Source organism: Perna viridis, chromosome 9 (assembly GCF_037379345.1).
Source record: "Perna viridis isolate PV_CMFRI_1.1 ecotype Kerala chromosome 9, ASM3737934v1, whole genome shotgun sequence".
Taxonomy (NCBI): Eukaryota; Metazoa; Mollusca; class Bivalvia; order Mytilida; family Mytilidae; genus Perna; species Perna viridis.
This window is the reverse complement of record NC_142453.1, coordinates 28,032,050-28,049,253: the sequence shown is the minus strand read 5'-3', so window position 1 is coordinate 28,049,253 and position 17,204 is coordinate 28,032,050. Positions and strand designations below refer to the sequence as shown.

General features: G+C 34.3%; 1 protein-coding gene and 1 pseudogene across 1 annotated transcript in view; one reads left to right on the top strand and one right to left on the bottom strand.

Moving 5' to 3' along the window:
• The window catches only part of LOC148607606 (uncharacterized), a 146,354-nt gene that overhangs the window by 44,892 nt on the left and 84,258 nt on the right, over positions 1 to 17,204 (top strand). The gene's annotated exons all lie outside the window — the stretch shown is intronic.
• LOC148607613 (uncharacterized) lies at positions 9,342 to 11,041 on the bottom strand (annotated as a pseudogene).

The window sequence follows — 17,204 nt, the reverse complement described above, 5'->3', positions numbered from 1 at the left end:
ATCGGGTAAGTTACTGTATTTTATCATTTTCTCCTGTAGACTAGAAAATATTGCCACAAATAAGCTATTATACGCAGTAAACAAACAGATAGTTATTTGGGTCGTCAAATATTCCTACGCTATTGCTTGTATGTCACGCGAGGACATAGAAACTAGCGATAATTTGCATTCTCACTCGACTGGTGTGAGATTGAAAATTATCGTAAACTAAGATCAAAGGGATTTTAAACAAAATAGCAAAAGTGACAAAATATTGTTTGTAGTATATTATAGTATATGCTGATTATTTTAAAATGAATATGAACATATCAAAATACCAGCAAAAACGCGTAACTAGACAAAAAATATTGCAAATTATCTGTCAATACCTAAGTATTGATAGACAATTAAATTCATGTTAACATATTTAAAAACAGAGAAAACAGAAAGAATAATAGTACTGATGCAACTTTCATTTGTCATTCTCTTATTTGAGTATGTGTTTTCGTCTTATCCTTGCATATGTCGTAATTGTAAACTGAAAACTTACTTTCTAATCTTTAGTCCAAAGGGGTTTAAACTTGAAAAAAATATGAATTTTTAAAAGTTGAAGTTCCAAACAAAAAGTACAAATGATGACAAAGTAATAATTGTAAATACAAACAACATAGAAAACGTATGGAACACTGGTTATTTATGCCTAAAGTCATATCTTCCATATACTGTAATACAAAAATACCCGTTTTATATATTGTAAATTTCTATATGCTGTACACGTGTTTCAAGGAGTAACTTCTCATCAGCAGCATTAAAATCAAATATGTAGGAAGATCATAATCAAAATATTAGTTGTATACAAGAAGTACTCAAAACCAAATATATCGAAAGAGGAAGCTAATCCATGAAACCATGTATCTCATTGTGCATGATACTTCGCTGGTGTAATACTTGAGTGGGTAACCTTCAAATACAGTTTTTTCTTAGGCTTATTTGACTTACATTTAAAAGAGGAAAGGGCATTTCGAAGTCCTTCACCAAGAGGTTCTATCATATGCAATGCAAGAAATGAAGCCTCAGTGTTTTACGTATTTTCAAATTTAGAATACAGTTTGTTGGGGTTTAACGTCCGAACAGCAATATTTCAGCTATATTCAGACGAAAATTTGGAATACAAAACGTGCAAAACTTTTAACATGTTACACACAGACTTATCATATTGCATTTATTATTAATTCAAAAGCTGGAATATGATTCGAAGTACACTGTCTAAACATTTATCAATTGACTAATAAGACATGGCTGAGAGTGAGTAGGATTAATCATTTTCACCTCATGCGGACAGCTATTACCACTTCTGATTTTTTATGTATCACATCGCTCCCTTGTAAGCTCTAACATATTGGACGTGAATAACATTAAAATTAATATAAGAACTACTCAATATAAAGCAGTGAAAACTTTTCCTTTGCACTATACTAATTTGCATATTTGCATAAAGAATCGATGTTTAGTTTTGCAGTGGTAAAAAGATTTGAAATAGCAAATATACCTTCTGCGTAGGAAATAGTAATGAAGGCGGTTACAAATAAATAAACGAAAACTTACAGAGCAGATATGTATATTAAGTGTATGTATTACAAACATAAGAATGCTGTTATACTTCTGGGAAATCAATCAAGTGTTAAAGCGCTATTTTTCATTGTATTGGAATTGAATGAACTGTTTACAACCAAAATTTAACATGACATCGCATAAAGAAAGTGAGGCAACTCCCCCATCTTATTTGGTAGTGCATTACTATGTAGTTACAAAGCATGCACGGACCATAATAGAATGTAACTACAAGGATTATGATGATCATCGCCGTGCTTGTTATGTATCTACATAGTAATGCACTAGCAAATATGATGCTTAGTGTCCAAATCCCATTAAACTTCCTATATGTATATATACTTGGTGTGGCTGTATTTGTGTACTTTTGCAGCTCCTCTACTGTGTTACCCAATACAATTAGAGGTTGTCCTATTCAGTTACATCATGTGCCAATTTAATCGCTCTAGAGCTATTTACGGGGAAATATCACTCGGTTAATGAAGCTTACAGCCTAGTTGGACAGTGCAAGCAGTGTTGATATATATGTCAGAGAAGAGAAGGGATTCGAATCCCGCTGAGGGATTGACCGAATTTGCATTGCAAATTTGAAACCTCGCTTCGATATATATATATATATATTGTCTTTACATTAGAAGTATGATATAATAAGGGATTTTGTGAATCTCTTATGATATCAAAAAATTGTCATATTTCAAATTTAACAGCTTCAATCAAAATCAAGAGGAGTTTATAAAAGGTGTATTAATATAAAAGAATTATATTATATCTGTTCCATTTCCTTCCCGTTATTTTCTTTGTTGTTGTAAAACAAGCTATAATTCAATTATCGTTACCAAAGGATACGGGGAAGTATTAAAATGTTACAACAGATAATCTATTATTTTCATAAATAACGTCCTCTTTTTTATCTTATAAAGTTGCTTGAACGAAATTTTCAGTTTGATATTTTTTGGGCTACTTGAAACAAATCCAAAATCGTCCCAAATTCTTCACCTTTCCGCTTTATGTTTACATATTTACAAATAATCTTACGCTTTAAACGCAAACTTCCTAATATTTATAGGAATGATGCGGTTGAAGGTTGTTTGCCATAGTGAGTATGAAAGGAGGGTGTTGAGACGAAATTCATTCCAGGTACTAGAATACGGTCAAAGTACTGTCAGACCCTTTAACAAAAAATCCTAGTTTTGTCTATGTTTTTTTTCGATTATAATTATATTGAAGTGTCTAAAATTCGATCCATTCCATTAGTTGAATGATAACATAAACATGGTTTTGTTGTAGATGTTTTTCTATGTAAACGCAAAAGGCGGAAGGTTATTGAGGATGGAGGTTAAGAGGGTGCCAATGACTTGATAGCATTAGGATCATTTATATTCCTCTTGCAATGGCCATACTTCGTTTAGTCTATACTCAAAATTAACATTTTTTGCTCTTAACCTTTCCGTTGTATTTGTTCTGTAATTTCAACGATCTGGATTTTTTTACTTAATATTAATGATTATTACCAGGAAATTGTTTTAACAAATCAATCTAATTTTGAAGGTTCCAAATCATTATGTGTTCCTTTTTACTTATTACTCATAAGTTTATAATTAAAGTACCAGAACAAATTACACAGTAGAAATGGGCGACAACTTCGTGTCTTTAGTCTGTCTGTGCAAATTTCTATCATAGATCGGATTATAAGTCATCTTTGTGTGAAACACTGTATTGTAAACATGCACGAGGTAAAATGTAGTAGAGTGTCGTATATAGAACATCTTCCACAGGCAGCGAATGTCAACATTACTGATCACAAACAGTGTGTTCCACTTCGTGACTGGTTCAACTTTCAGAAACTTAATTAACAAGAAAATTAAAACACTTAACTATATTGAAATTAATTGATTAGAAATTCATTGACTATATTACCAGAAGATATGTTTAGTAGCCTTAATGATGCCATGCTAAATATGATTTCAATGGATTTTTCTACTTTCGTTACTTCAATATTAAATCCATTGAAAAAATGCCTATATTTTCGTACAAACATTGATATATTGTATATTTTAATACACGAGGACGGGAATATCTACAATCAAGGAATAAAAATTCAGGTAACTTTCCAACATTTTGTTGTCAGGACAATAGCAGTGAACTGGCGGATTCTTTGGAGAGTTTAGACCTCTCGATGAATGCACTAATTAAATTAAAACAAGGGGTATAAGGATGCCTTAAGAACGTAAGGGTACTCGTTCTTGATAGCAACCAAATACAAGTTCCCGTATGTCATATATTTGCGAACATGGCAAAATTAGATATGGTGTCCGCTAAATAATTTACAAGACTATGAAAGGGAGTGCATTCGCATCGAAGCATAAAGCGCTTTATAAAAAGTATCAACTTTACAAGTTAAAAACAGATGAACCACATTAAAAATTAAATAAAATACTAAATTTGTATGAATTAGACTTGACCAAATCCATACATCCGGAACAAAACTGTTTAAAATGTTCTCTTATTTAAAGAAGATAAATAAATTCATATTATCCAGCACTCGTGTATTATGGGTTGGTTGCAGACGGTTTCTTTCAAAATATGCCATTCTTAAAGGAATTAACCCTTTAGGGAAATGGAATTTAAGAATGGAAATTGTTACATACATATATGGGTTTGAAATAAAATAAGCTCAATTTATCGTGTAACCAAAACAAAACCGTATATTCAACATTTTGCCATCAACGTTGCTTGAAACAATTGAGGTACTTGATTTATCTGGTAGTCCATTTCCGTGCACGTGTGACCTTCAATGGTTTTTAGATCTTCTATACACTAGTAACTTAAAATAGAGGCATAACAATTAATTGATAAATTTATTCCAACTTGAATGCTCATATTTTTGTTTATTAATTAACACATTATGAATATACTTATGAAAGAACTTATCACATTTGTTTACTATTTGTTGTAAGGATTCTGGATCGAAATAAATTCTATCGGAAATCCGTAACTTCTTTGGATAAAATATAAAATCACACCAGTTCACCTGACACACACCCATCTGTCCTTGAATTTGCACATACCAGGATACCAGGAAGATACATTGTTTAACTTAACTGTATGATTTTCATAAAAATAATGATATTTATTGCTACTTCTTCTGTAAGCTTATTGTGGAGTCAGATCTCTCTACAAGTATAAGCACTTAATTTCAATAATACCCTTTCCACAGCATTGCAAGATATTAATCCATCAGGAGAGGCTACAAGAAATGGCTTACTCTAATCAACAAACAATCCACATAATGAAGGTTTAGCACATTTATGTTTTGCTTTGTATGTTTTGAAATATAATTTGTCTTGCAATAGTTTCATGAGTCACTTCATACTCTATAGATGTAAATTTAATAGGCGTATTTTCAGAATTTTAAAATTCTGCTTCGAAATATAGTAATTTAAATCATCACCAAATTTGGAATGCATAATAGATACAAACAATAAAGCTTTTATTCTTCCAGTTCTAGTTTGAAACCAATCAGCATCGTTTGTTTTACCTATTGTTTATTCTTCAAGTTCTATATTGAAACCAGTCAACATTGTTTGTTTGACCCATTGTTATCTCTTCTATTTTTTCAATAACATTTCAATTGTGATCACACATGAGTAAGTCTAATGATTCAACATTGTTATTTTCAAGTTTGATTTTCTCTGCAAGCTGTTTAATAATCAGTGGAGTTTGTTCTTCTCTTCATTTCCACTTTCATCACTGGAATCAGGGGGAATATGTTAAAAAGCAGACTGATTACCTTAACAAATATAGATGATGCGCTTTTCTATTTGAAGGAGTAATCAAGGGAACCAAGGTTATAGCGATAATCAAAAGAACGTAATCCAGAGACAAAGACCAGGCATGGAAAACAGAAGATTGGTAAAAACAGCTCTAACTGTGAAGGTTGATATGATAATGTGGTGTATTAGGTTTAAATCTGTCACTGCATGCACTTAACTGTCATTCATTTTAAAAGTATATGTGTTTAAATATGCGCATAAAAATGAGCGAAAAATATCGAGCCAAAAATAACAAAATGAAATGACAAAATTTTTGATTTGTGATTGTTATTTCCATTAGCAATAAAAAATTGAAAAGTAATAATAAAAATCTTGTATGAGTTACATTTATTTGTTTACATGTTGCTATGGCAACGACGCGAAATGACGTCATATCAGCTATGGTTCAATTAATATCAACTTAACCCAGGATAAATGCATAGAATGGACGCATTATATTTTGCAAAATCTAATGATATGGGCAAACCAACTTTTCCTCTCTATATGTGTAAATAGGCATATTGGGTTTTGAAATAAATGACTGTTGAAATAGCCCTGCATTTACGTTGCAATAAATATGTAGCAAATTATTTCCAATCGAAATACTTGATTGTAACGATAATCTCTGGTCATGAATGTCAGCAAATTATTTTAAAAATCACTAAACCTAGTAATTTATTTGTGTTATGCTGAGAAATTAAACTGATTAAACTCCATAAAAGAGATTTGAAATAAACCGTTTCCCCTATTGGTACCCTTTCTTCAATTGTGAGGTAAAATATTTCATTGCAAAATGGCAGCTCCGACTACACTAAGAAATTTGTTAATCTAGTGGATCTTGTCCATCCGTTTCATGTGTTAGAGAGCAGAAAATAATTTCTACATGCAAGAAAGACACTCTAAAGCATTTAAGAAGGTGTAAATTATTCCCATCTCACACATATGTAATTATACCAGAAATCCTATTCCTACATCAGTACATGTACTTTTTTACGAAAGAGTCAATTTGTTTCCAACAAAGCTGTTGTTCGTTTTAAGATCAGCCATAAACACAAAAACAGCTTTGGAGGATAATGTACTATTACTCTATAAGATTATTCTGCATCAACTGCACTGTCAGAAGGAGAAATCACACCAGTGAAGCCACTGAAGGACTTGTGCAACCACTGCCGCACTGGCATATTGTACGAGTTGGTTCTGGTAAGTAAAATTACAAATACATGTATACTATAAGGCAAATGTAACCTCTAAGAGCATGAAGTAGAGTAAATTGAAAAAAAATGTATGCCGTTGACATCATTTTTATTTTATTTTTCTTCACAAATTACACAAGTTGTAAAACATAAAGATGTACATTTTTGTAAGTTCAAATTGTATCAATCCTTAGCTGCAAACATGTAACCATTGAGGTTGTTCATTTATTATTATTTTTTTTTATTTTTACTAGTTGTAACCGTTTAAATTACTAGATATAAAAAAAATGGCAATAGCTATGATTTTGCAGCTATTCAGAGCGCCACGCTCAATGGAGCCAGGTACGAAAGTCAATGACATAATGTCCACTGGACATTATATTCGGTATCTGATTCTATTGAGTATCATTATGGGGACTTCATCCTCTATAAATTACAGTTTAAAACGGTATGATTTTCAAAGTCTTAGGGACACTGTAGCAAATTATAATCTACATGGTCATGCCATGGTGGGCTACAAAGCATCATATTAAAGCAGACCCCATTATTCACTTGAATAATTTCCACTTCTATCTAGTTTATGTTGATTGTGATTTATTATCCATTTTTATTCATTCATGAATATCAGGAAGAGAATGTTTGACCATACAAATTGACCTTGACCTGGCAGTATTAACGGCCTGCACGTAGTGTTGTTTGTTTACATGTACAAATGTAGGTCATGAAAAATATGTCACTGCACCATTGTTCTCAATTGAATTTCACATAATTTCTTCAGTAGGTAAGTATTTCAGAAAGCTGCCCTGTACTATAATGAGGTGATATTAAATAGAAAATATCATATTCCAGGGAACATACCACCTAGACTGGTTCAAGTAAGAATTATTTAATGAAATCCTTTAATTTAATGAAAAGTTTTATAATGATTTAAAATTCCACAATAATTCAAGATAAGTCGATATCCCCTTGACTTATTTTATTTTCTGGACATAAACCATAAATTTGATTTAATTTAAAATCAAAGTATCATAGTCTGATACGTCGGTTTGACTGGGTCTTATCTGTGGGTAGGGTCTGTACCTTGTCTTATCTGAATTTTTGCGGTGAACTAATCTCATATGTCTGTGTGAACTATCCATTATACTCAAAAGACTTTAAACAGATGGAACAGGGGAACATGATTACTCTACGACAGTCCTTGTACACTGGGTGTGTGTGTGTGTGTGTGTGTGTTTGTGTGTGTGTGTGTGTGTGTGTGTGGTCAGATAACACCAATTTTTTTAATCTTACCCTAACTTTAACCTTGTTTTCACCTGTTTGTTTGTTTGTTTTTTTTTCTTTTTTCTTTTGTTTTTTTTTCTTTTTTGGTGTTTTTCACCTTATCGCTATTCCTTATCATTGTTCTGTTTATTTTTCTTTTGTTCAAACACTAACCCTTACCCTGACTCTTACCCTAACTTTATCCCTAATATGGGAGTAATCCAGCTGCATGTTTCATGTTGTCTCGTCGGCGATCGCTTTAAGACTGGTGATGTATGGAATGATGAAGGCGTATTCATACTCAACACGAGGTCAATTCTACATTTTATTTATCAATCGGTTCTATACAGAAGAACTAATTGTCTGCTTTCTGGTATTTTCTGTTCTATGACGGGCATTGCCTTCTTCAGCTCTTTCCATTCGTCACGGTCTAAAGTCTATTCTCGTTTTTCTTCCACCGTCTGACTGGGTGCCTCCACTTCCTTCTTTGTACCCTGAGAGTGTTCTTTTTGAAGTTGACGTTTTGACATGTTGCCTTGTGTATGGGATTGAAGCGTCGCACGTACTTTATATAGTAGTCCTTTCTGTCATCCGATTGGCCAAGTCATTTTTGGTTTCTGATTAGTATATTCTTTATGAGACGTCGCCTCTGATTGGTCGATCATTCTGTCTCCTGATTGGTTCATGCCGAAACTTGTACGATGGTGACGTCAATGCGAGGAACGACTCTTTTCAAGTGATTCCAGTGTGTTGCATCTAAAAAGTATCCCTGGATCGTAGGTCGATATCGCATGAATCTTATCACATCGATTCTGACTTTGTCTAGATATGTCTAGACCGTAACAAAGGAAACTGCTTAGCATAAGAACATAAACTATCATTCAGTGCAGGTTTTGACGTTTCAAGTTCCATACAGTCCGTGGTAGAGTCACTAGCGTGGATATGACTCACGATGGCTAACGTTGCGGTCACGAGTTACAGCAGAACGACGACTCCAGTCATTTTTACGATATCTAAATGAAAATCATAGTTTCTATATAACGAGCTTACAATCGATCTTAGACTGTGATCCATTTGGCTTGTTTTTGGCGTTGTGCTTCGACGAGTCCTCTATGTTTAAAGGAATTGAACCTCTTGTCTTGTAGAGTGGTTTGGTACAAGTTCCATACTCTATCCGCTTGTTCGGGGAAATGTTCGCTGGCTATGTTAGCGAGGCAGAAAAAAAACACATTTACTCATTGCAATCACTTATTGCAATAACTGAAGCGCCATTGTTTTGTGTAGCGTGTCTTTATTTTTATGTGTCTCTTTGTTTTTCAATTGATCCGTTTTATCGCCATTTTTATTGGAGAAGACGTCCATGTAGGTCGATTTATTAATATCATTCAATTTTTTGTTGACCCCGTTGCAGTTAAATGTATCCGAATGGCCGAAACAATAATAAGGTCTAAGGCAAAGGGCAACAATCCCATGCCCGCTGTCTTCTTTAAACAGACCGGGAGTGCTTTATCGAAAGCGGCATGTTTGGGAGTGTCAGATCGGGGAAAGCAGAGCTGCTTTTCCTCCTCGAACTTTTGTTTAAATGGGGACGTATCACCTGTATTAAGGACTCTGCGGAAAGGGTCATATACGCAGAATCCGTGCCCATAGAACAATATTGAAAGTCCATCCTATCGACAAATACATCCATTAAATCATAATAAAATTGCAACATCCGTAATTTAGCATATTGATTGCCTGATATACAAAACAGGCAATTTGTAAAGATAAATCAAAAGTAATAATTTGTTTTGACATTTCTACATGAATGTGTCTTCTGTCCGTTGATTACATTTGCGAAACAAGTGGTTATTAATACATCTAGAAACGTTTGTGTCGTCACAAGAAGCAATGTTTTTCTTCATTGGTGGCGGTGGTTCCGTACATGGAGTTGCCTTTCAACTTTTCCGTCTCTGCGACGATCTGCATCCCCCTCATGCCGTGCATTGCTGATATCCTCTCCGATTTAAAAAAAATAAAGCTGACGGTGTATATTCGAGTACTTGATGTATTTTCGTGACGACCAATCCGTGTGCCAGGTACCATTTCAACAACGGAGTTATTATCGTTATTTTTTCGCCCTGTAGACTGCCGATTAATGACTTTCTCGAATGAGGTATGATCTTACGCTCCTCTGGGTATTGTGGTCGTCAATGTCTTCCCTGGAAATGACGGGGTTTATACCACCATGCTTGAGTGTTAAAGCACAATCGTGTCCGTGAAATATACAGCCGTCGAATTGATACACGGTGTTAGTTTGTTTACAAAACCCATCTACCGGATACTTTCCTATGTTTTTTCTCTTTGTTATTTCCGTGATGTTCAATATGATGTCCCAATTGACTGACCTCCCATTCCAACCAATCGATGGCCATGGCTTCGTATGGACGGGGAGTCTCTCTTTTGAATTGATTCTCTGCCTTTCGTAGAACAAAATATCCGGTAGGTATGTCTTGCATAATGGACCATAAATACAATGCATTGGCATCAAATACAATCACTTTTTACACGGTTTGGGGTGGTCGTATTTTGCAGGGCGTATGGTGGTAACATCTTTATCGTGGTATCGATGGATAACGATGCCGGGTCCTCCGGCGATATTGTCTTTCAGTAACCGGTGTACTTCTTTATTGAATTTACTGAGAACGGTAAAATATACGGGCAGGTCTTTGAACATATATTTTAAAGTCAGGCCAGGAACGCTGATGGCATCTTTAAACATGTCTAGGAGTTGTGCTTTATAATAAGAAAACATCTTGTCCACGGCCTCCAACATTGGTTGAACGTTTTTGTTGTTGTACCACATTAAAAAGTCCTTCATTGTGGTTATTCGTTTTTCGGTCCACATGCGTTGACAGTATAAGTAGTCCTCGGCAGGTATGTTTGTATTTTTCAACGAGCTATAAAAGGCTTCGTGTCGTGGTCTCTATTTTTTTTATGGAGTCGACCCATTCGTACGGAAAGTGTCATTTTTCCTCACTACATCAGTACGCTTTTAAAAATTTATCGTTTACTAAATTCGGGCGCCAGATAATTGATGGGGTCTAAAAATTTCAGGTTATTGGTAGATTTGCGAATTGTTATTTCTTTTGACGACAAATTGAACGCCAATTTCCTTTGCAAGGTACGAAAAAAGTCAATCTTCATGGCATTTATGTAGTATTTGTGTTAAATCCAATGACGGGAAGTTCTTTTAAATATTTGTAGATGGTGTGATATCCTGATGAGGGTGTGTTTTTTTTCTTCTGTTGGTCTTATTCCTCGTCCTCGGGGTCTAAATCTTCGTCTATGTTCTCGTCGATACGTTCGAATAATTGAACAAAATATTATTCATTTTCTCACAGGATGGCGTAAGATTTGGTGGATATTGTATTCATAAATTCTACGGCTTTTGTGACCATTTCTCTCGAGTCTCCGGTACTAACAAAACATGCGGGCTCGGTGAATCCCGGAACGTTGGAGCATACGGACACGCTCAAAGGTAGGTGGGTGCTGGTCCATTCCACTTTGATGGATCTAGCTCTAGCGGTGGGCTGTAGCATGGCCTCGATATCATGGCTGGCTCTAAATGGAAAATATTTTATTTCTTCCGGGACGTCTATTCAATGTTCTTCTATTTGATCAAACACGGATGGGGATGGAGGTGGGTGGTAGACCCCGCCGGGGTAGACGTATTTCACAGTGGCTACACAATTACTTTCGTGCCGTTGCATGGTGCAACAGGTTTTCCACAATTTACCGCATTTACTGCAGGAAAAGCTTCTACTGTATTTCAACAAAGAGTGAATTTAACTGAAATGGTCCTGGCACAGATCCATTGATAATGTCCGGTCAAATGCATATGGTGAACGGTGGGCCAGTTCGGCGTATACTTTGCCATCTTCATCTTGTTTATATTCGTAAACGACGATGTCGCATTGGAATAATTTCTCCAAGGAAAGCATTTCGTCGAGGTATACTCCTTTGAATTTGGTCGGAGGCGTATTATTTAATTGTAGATACTGATAAAAGTACTGTTTGTCTCTTGTTTCCACTTTTATATTGGCGGCTCCATGATGCACGGCTGGACACCGGAAGAATCAGAGACGGTCGTTATAAGTACCATGTGATCCTCCAGTCATGTTGTATAGTCCCTTGTTGTTTGATGGGATGAACTGGGGCTCCAATGGGGTGGGTGGCTGTCTTGTTGACGTAGAATGTGATGTTGGTGACGAGTTGCAGTACGCATTTTGTGTCGGGTCGTTGTTGGCGTATGTGTTCCAGTAGGTCGTTGCGGTTCAATTCGTCTATAAACTTCTTTAAGTCGTCTTGGTTCCTGACCCAATGCGGTATTTCAAGAAAACGTGCATTGTTGTGGCTTGAATGATAATACCTCATCTCCCCCGTCTCGATGTTCCTCAAAATGAAACCGAAGGAGACGTTTATTCTGAACACGGTGGTCTGTTCGTTGAATTTATGTTGGGTCATTTCTCCAAACTGTTCAACGTTCAATACGTCCAGGACGTAATTATATGTATCTTGTATACGGTTTCCTGAAAATGTAGCCATTTTTCAAAATGACAATAAACAATTGTTGGGGTTGTGACTCATTCGAAAATTACTAATCGTAAAACAGATGTTTATGAACGTTGTGAAATACTCTTTTGAATAATAGAGCTCATCTTCTTTGGAATAATATCCGATTCAACTTTGTGATAATTGAAAAAAAAGAAAATGAAGCGGTTAAGAAACTTACTTTCTGATAAATGAACGTCGAATGAATGTAGATTGCTAAAAATATGAAGCGGCTTAGAATGAAAAACAAAATAGAACTTACTTTCTAAAAAAAATGGGCTGACGTTAACGGTTAAAAAACAGAGCACTTACCTTTTTATAGTTAAGACTTACCTTTGAAAGGTTGGTTCACCTCTGGAAGTCCGCAAGAGAATGACAATTTCGAAAATTACCGGAGTGTCTATCCTCCCCGCGACCGCACGCAATTGGATCTCACTCGTTTGGATTTCATTGGTCGCAAATAACACATTTAATTCTATAGGACGATGCTGATGAAGGAGTGTCAGTGATCAGAAGGGTCATTGTCCAGAATGGTCAGTGGTCATACTATACTAATCTTGACACATTGGGTATTGAACATTGTCATTTGTTCAGCAATATGTGCTATCTCTAGTATATATTTAAGGTAATTTGTAACCCACATAGTTGTTTATTTAGTTTGCTTAGTATTTATATACCTATACAGTATATTTATCTGCTGAAAAATAAATGATAGTAATGTTATGCTTCTTGTATGTATTCAGTGCATATTTATGCAGTCATTCATTTGATAAATACAGTGTGTCAGATTTCAGCCACATTCATTAAGTTATTATATCTTACTGTTTGTTGTGTTTTAGGCTGAAAGGTTTGCGAATTTCTTGAAAAGTGGTTTTTAATTAAGATATATGTGAAAACTTATGTTTACATTACATATTACTCAATTTGTCTCCCCTTTGAAAGAGTGAAGGCCTAAATAAATTCACTGAAGATTAGAGGACTTATCAACAGGACAGAAATAAAATCTTTGGGTATTATTTTCACAAGAACATTTGGATTTAAAATAGCCTTGTTATGCGTTTAAAGTACAAATTGAAATTCATCCATGTATATGGGAGTACATGTAACAACCACTCCTTTTTATTTTTATTTTATTTAAACATTTTAAGTAACTTGTTTCAATTTTGGTATTGAATAAAAAATTATATGAAAAAACCTGTAAATGAGCACTAATATGAAAAAAAATCTGCATTTGATATAAGATATGCTTCTCAAGGGAGATTACTCTTTGTTTAGTGATTTTTATCATTTGTTTTTAAATATGCAATTTCAAAAATTGCGAAAAAGTACTTAATCCTCAGAACCCGAATAAAACCTTGATATGATGTAAAAAGTAATTCTAAATCTTTAATCAGAAACTATTTAGAATAAAAACGAGGCGTCCATTCTTTTTTTCTATTTTTGTTTGAAGATTGGCACTATTTGGTAGTTTTCCAATTTGGAAAATTCATCTTCCGTCAAGAGTTGTTTCCTTCAAGTGTAACTTAAAATTAGTTATATTTTTGTTCAGACATATTTGATACATTTATATTTAACATTTATAACTTTGATTGCCTTGTTTTTCATCATTAGCATTTCAATATGGTGTCGAAATTAGGAGATTTTTTTTTTTTTTTTTTTTTTTGAATTTTGATGAATTTCAAAGGCCGAAAAGGGGACCTAGAGTTGGTCCTCATTTTAGCTTCTTATTATTGAGAAAAATAAAAAAAAATGAAATTTTCCCCAAGCTTTGCTTCATTTAGGTACTATTTGGTACAAATTTGGTGAAATTCTCTATACCTTGATGTATTGATTTCTGCCTGGGTCTATCATATAATGACAGTTAAGGATTTATGTAAGGCTTGCCTATATTAAAACAAAGGTTTTGTTTTGTTTGAAAAAAATGTAATCGAAATTGGTCTATGATGATTTCATTCCTTTTTGGTGTTTTTTTCCATTGCAAATGTCTAATGTACACGTATTCTAATACATAACTTACACTGTAACATGCCCATCAGACTTGACCAGTACCCAAGTATGGCTTTTCCGACTGCCTGTTATGCAACTGAACTTTACATACATAAACTCTGTGCGACACAACTGGGTAATTTCTACACTCTGTATATGGTTAGCCAAATGTAGTTGGTAACAATTATCATTTTTAAGATATGCCAACCTATCTTCACTCTAGTTACTATTATTCATCAAATAAATCAAAACATAATAAGGCTCTATCAGCGAAACAGTTTTGCACATCGATTACGCTTTGTAAAATAACTGCTGATCCAATTAGCTGAGCTGTTCGTCGTGCCATGTCCATATCGCGATAATCGTCTGTTTTTGTTATCACTTCCAAATCTAATACTTTAGCAGTTTCACACAAACGTACCAAAGCCGACCTTCTGTACAATGCAATGAGCATGAGATTCCTCTGTAACATGATTTCAGTTCGGGAACTAGATACTGACTTACATTTCCCGCAAAGCTTACGTAAGACGTGCATCGACATTGTTTACTTTTGACAACTATAATCCGGGAGTAAGGGTGCTGACCTTTTTGATCGGCTAATTTGTGCAATACTCCTCCAAATATGAGAGGCGTCACAACCCGACAGTTCCCTATTACTTTTGATTCTATGCAAGTGTTTTCAGTTAGTTCGTGTTCTTTGTTGCGTGTGTCTACTTCCACGGTCTAGTCGCTGTCCTGGATTATATTTTCTAGAACAATGGTCAGTATTAGTAGTATTTCACTATTTAACCGACAATGTCAAATGATTTGGCGAAATTTACAATGGTGTATTCGGTACTGTTTGTCGAGAGGCATTTTATAAAATGTGTGCCTATGTTTTCTATACTGCCTGTTAACGTTCCTGGTTAACATTTAACTGTCATTATTGTTGATTTGATGTTTTTTAAGTATAACAATTAAAAATACATATTGACTAGAATTTTGTGGAACATTACATGTAATTTGAGTACCCATTCAAATTCAACTAAATATTAGTCTGGCCTGTTCCTGGCCAGAAACCTATAGTTAATTGTAAAAAGTCTAGCGCGAACCAAAAAGTAATTGCGTAGTTACGGCAAGCTCTGTCATAATGTATGGATTGTGATATAAAAAAAACTCCATACGCAGCTGCTGAATGGATGTTAAGTTGCCTCAGATAAAAGAAAAGTATACAATACGGAATGAAATGTCATTGCGTTTGTTGAATAGTTTGGTCAATAGTTTTTTTTTCTTTTCTGTAAGTGTAGGTCAGGATATGAGACTGACTTCACAAGGTCTGTAATATCATGATGTAATGTAAATATGTAACTTATTCAGCCTTGAAAGCGTAAAAAATAAACAAAACAAATGTTGTTTCAGTAATTTAATCACAAAGTATGGCAACCTTTGTCTCATATAAATGCGATTAAATGTTATTAGCAGCCCTCTTGTTCGGGTGGTAATGAGTTTTGTGTAGCAGACGATGCTTATACAGTTGGTATAGTTTTACATCGATATTAAGGCAGCTACCATGACGGCATAAACTGCAGAAATTAAAATTTTCCAGATTGTTATTGGTGGTTATCGATTTTGAAAGTTTAAAGTTGTATTATTCAGAAGTCAATTTTAACTTTTCTCTTATTGTCTTTTATTCATGTGGTATAATTCATACTAGAGCTTAAAATGTGTAAAGGAAGTTTTGTGTTGAAAAAACAATCACAAGATAAGAACTGCCTTTACTAATTATAGGACCAATCCATATACAATGTAGACATTAAGATTTTCAAGTCTTAAATATAAAGATTGTCTATGGATAATAAAATCAAAAAGCAAAATGTAACCTCCACATGTTAAACTGACTGATATGATAAGTAGTTTTCTCACTACTTGAAATCAAGAATTTTGTAATTATATACAATTAACTGTATTGAAAGTGTATTTCTATCGGAAATGCCTGTACAAAGTCAGGATCATTTCGATTCTTTCCAACTGATAACAGTTTTCCTCATACATTACGGAATTTTTTTTCACAATTCATTTCGTCTATTACCAAAAGTTTCCAGTATTTGTGTGGCGAAAGCTTTCCATTCTATGGTTTATTGGGGGATGGGAAAATGTGGATTTTGAATGGGATAATGGGCAAATTAGTTTTTAAGGTACATGTTGATTTGAAAGATTAAATTCAATTGAAATACACAGATAAAAAGTTGAAGAATTTTAAAACATAAAATTTAATTTGATAATACAAATATAAGCAAAGGGAATTCTATGGGGGATGGGAATTTTTCTCTGGGGAAAGGGGAATGGAGATGGGGACCATGGAGAATCAGGGAATGATATATTATGTAAATGGGATGTTTTTACCATTCAAGAGCTGTATCAAGTGCTAAAGTACCTTCTCTAGTAATTGGAATACATCGAGTTGAGGTACCAACGGAAAAGATATAAAGAATGTCATGTACACAAATTAAAATGGCGGTAAATAGGGATAACAACAAAATTACTGAACATTTATCCGATCCATAATCAACTCATGTCCAAAATAAAATCTGGCAAAATAGATATTACATTAACGGAGCAGCTGGTACCGTCAGAAAGTTATCAAAACATAAAAAAAAAACGGTCAAAAGTTGTCAAAAACATATTTCATATTGGCTATTCCACAAGAAGCCACAGATTGTTTTTTAACGATTTGGCTACCCATCACCATAAATTCACCTTCGAAGACTATCGCGGCATTAATTCGGAAATT